The sequence below is a fragment of the Sinocyclocheilus anshuiensis genome, unplaced genomic scaffold (genome assembly GCF_001515605.1).
Source record: "Sinocyclocheilus anshuiensis isolate Anshui unplaced genomic scaffold, SAMN03320099.WGS_v1.1 scaffold299, whole genome shotgun sequence".
Lineage (NCBI taxonomy): Eukaryota > Metazoa > Chordata > Actinopteri > Cypriniformes > Cyprinidae > Sinocyclocheilus > Sinocyclocheilus anshuiensis.
Genome location: NW_015552565.1, coordinates 943,073 through 946,624, shown reverse-complemented (window position 1 = coordinate 946,624; position 3,552 = coordinate 943,073). Strand labels below are relative to the sequence as shown.

Below are 3,552 nucleotides of genomic sequence, written 5' to 3'. Positions count from 1 at the left end.
GTTATCTTTGTGTAATATTAAAATTTGTTTGATGATCTGAATCTTTTAAGTGTGACAAATATGCAAACGATTAAAAAAACAGGAAGGGGGCAAAAACTTTTTCACACCACTGTATATATATCTTATTTTATTTTAGTTAATGTTTATTTTAAGTAACAGATTTTTTTTATAGTTTTATAGCGGTTGCAGTGACCCCCTTTTTTTTAACATCTTTTACATAAATTAGGCCCACTTGCTCACTGTCCCTCATCTTGAAGAATTCATGAATTAATAATTCTGTACGGTAATGTAATGTAATATTTTCAGTTCCTGTACATTGGCATTCTCTGCAACTAAATGAGAACCCGGCGGCGTTCAGCGCGGCTTTTTTAGCCCACATATCAGTGACTACAGGGCCACATGAGCTTGTCCATTCGGTCCTGTTAGGTAACATGCTAAAAGGGTCACACATATCTTAACGCCCTGTGTCATCTTCCCAGTGTCTGACATCATTGTGTGGGCTCTGAGATCCTCAGAGGTTTGAGGTTTTTCAAATCAGTTTATGAACGGTTCAATTATATTTTTTGTATATGTGATATTCACATTATTCACATTTCATGTGATTCATTATATAGTGTATATACAGAAGCATTAATGCTCCTTTAGGCAACTTTCAAATTAGTTCCCTTAAAATTAAGTAATTGTATAGCCTTTTGCATAATCTTATCTCCGTGGCCAAGTTTCTTTCTCTTTCACCCTGTTGGCTTTTTCAAACACTTTTGATTATCATATATCATCTATAAGATTAGATTCATGCAGATTTATGGAGAGATTATCGTATTTAATTTGTCGTAACGCAGATACAGACTTTTGGCCATGACTGTATCTGCAGGTTAAATGATAAAGAAACATCTGGCCTACATGGATGCACCTGCTTCAATTGCCCCATGTTTGCATTTCAGAGTCCATGTGAAGCCGTCTGCCTTGACGTAATGTCTCTCTGTAGGCTGAATGTACTAAACAGACAGAATGTTTCCTGGGCATGTGAAATGAAGATATTCCTGCCCTATATTGTTGAAATCCCAGCTGTCTTGAGTCTAAGCACATCCATCCAGACATTAATGGTCTCTTATCTGATGCGTTCAGCTCGCTGCGGCGTCCGTTTATTGGTGTTAACACCAGCCAAACTCCTAAACGAAGAGAAGCCCGCATGCAGGGTGTGTGTGTGGATTCAGACTTTGGCCCTGGAAGGGGTGCGTGTATTTATTGGCAGTTGGTAGAGCAGAACCGTGAATCGTGATCTGGTAAGCACTGATTTCATTCTGCTTTGCTCTGCTGTGCTTATGTGATGATTTGAATTGTGCTGTCTGCTTTAAGCAAAGGCCTCACAGCCATTGTGTGCATTTCTGCCTCGACACTATTTTTCCTTAACGGTGTGCTGCTTTGTTGTAGCTATATTTGAGTCAATGGCAAATAAGAGGGATTTAAACATTTGCGTTTAAACCACGTTGTTGTTGCTATTCACATTTTTAAGAACTTTTTGTCGTTTTTAGGAAAAAGTATTTCCTTACACTTTGAATACATGCGAGTCTACACATCTTGATCATTATTTTTAGTTGTTAAATATATTTTTCAATATAAAGTTTTTTTTATATGATAATTATTAATTCAGAAATATAATTATGTTTTTGAGGAGTTGTATTATGTGACATTTTACAAGCTGAACTAACTTGTAATAAACTGGTTTTAAGTTTCTAAAATGTCACAATCATGAGGGTCTTTAAGGGGTCCTGTCTAGATTTCCATTTATTGTTTGCATGTTGGTTGCATCCTATGACTTTGATTTAGGGACAAAATTATAATTACTAAAATATTTTTTCTAAGAAATGATAATAAAAAAAAATATATGAATTAATTAAGAATAAATAATGCTAAACTATTTTCTTTCTTTCTTTTTTTTTATAAAGTTTTTTTCTTTACGATATCAGGACAGCTGTAATTATACTTTTTATAAAAAAAAGTATAATTTAAAACCCCTTAAAACCTGCTCACAGAAAAGGTGTATTCAATGTTTCTATCACATGCATTTTCATGCATTTTTGAGTAATCAATATAAAAAAAAAACATGTCATTGACCCATTGACCAACACTGAGCAAATAGACTTGTCTTTATTTTTGCCAAATAGTCTTGACCAACATCCAATATGGAGAGATATATTTGTTGCACGTGCAACTAGGAAGACGTAAATTTTATCATGTGCTGAATCAATATTTCTTTCAGAAACCAGCTCACATGTGGTCTGTGGTCACAGATTGATGTTTATACTTCAGATCTGTTGTTTCTATCCAGTGGGCAGAGATTCTGCTTGGTCATTGGTAGTTGGCTGATGTAGTGGAAATTTCAACACAGACGTGTTTGCTTTACGTCTGTTGTCTTACGCAGTTTCGCAGTGAGTCCAAGGCTGGTTCTGAAATAATGATGGGGAACACATGATCAATTTGGCCTGTCTGTAAAACACTGCACTACTATGTTTTTGGGACAGGTACATTGACATTCATTGTCTTCTTGTGGATCTAAAATGCCCTCAGGGACTGCTGTATTGTTACTACACGGTCTGGTTTTGCTGGTTAATGGCTCAGCTGGTCTCCATGGGCACTTTTCTATTACAGCAAGCTGGCGTCTCTCCTACACTTCGTTTGGCTCCCGCTCGTTGTCATGAGGCTCAAGTCATGCGTATGTGTGCCCATGTGAGTGTTTGGGTTTACACTGAATAAATATAGTAGCTTCAGCTTATCGCTCTCTGTCTCGCACCCTAATACACAAATGCAGTCGCACTCAAACGCATGGTACGTGCATAATCTTGTTTACTGTGAATGGCTGGCTTCTTATACTGCAAAAAATAAAATAAAATAAATACAAATAAATCAATTGTCTAGTTTCTAGTAAAAATAAACTATAAAGTACATGTAAATAAAAGTTCAAATTTAACTATTTACATATATATATATATATTATATATATTACAAATAAAAAATGCATTCAATTAAATTAAAAGTATTTTAAAAGTAAATTTGCTTGAGACATAGTTGCATTTAAGGTATAAAGACAAATCTACATTTGTATAAATATTTACATAAATCTAAATATTTACATAAAAATACAAAAATATTTGTTTAAGCATGAGGCTTATGTTAAACAAGTAACTTTTAAACATGTTTATATATTTATATATGGTTATATTAACTGTAAAACAAGACCAAAAAATGTTTTTTTTTTCTTTTGCAGTGTTTTGACTAATATACAGTCAATATACTATAATCCTTCTGTAGCCAGCATATATATATATATATATGCAATGCAATATATATTTATGCAATATATATTTATGCAATAATATTATCAAGTACATTCATCTTCTTTTAAAGGGGTCATATGATGCAATTAAAATTTTTCCTTTCTCTTTGGAGTGTTACAAGCTCTTGGTGCATAAAGAAGATCTGTAAAGTTGCAAAGACTAAAGTCTCAAATCCAAAGAGATATTCTTTATAAAAGTTAAGAGTTAACCACGCCTA

The 3,552-nt window shown here is 33.8% G+C and overlaps 1 protein-coding gene across 4 annotated transcripts in view; it reads left to right on the top strand.

Moving 5' to 3' along the window:
• LOC107664866 (peroxisome proliferator-activated receptor alpha-like) overlaps positions 1 to 3,552 on the top strand; it is a 17,310-nt gene that overhangs the window by 1,935 nt on the left and 11,823 nt on the right. Inside the window, exon 1 of one of the 4 annotated variants that reach the window (XM_016455549.1) lies at positions 1,198 to 1,283. The exons of 2 other annotated variants lie outside the window; for them this stretch is intronic. The gene's annotated coding sequence lies outside the window, so the exon portion shown is untranslated. Of the gene's footprint in view, positions 1 to 1,197; positions 1,284 to 3,552 lie in introns of those variants that run through there. One more of the 4 variants, XM_016455547.1, reaches the window with a different exon arrangement.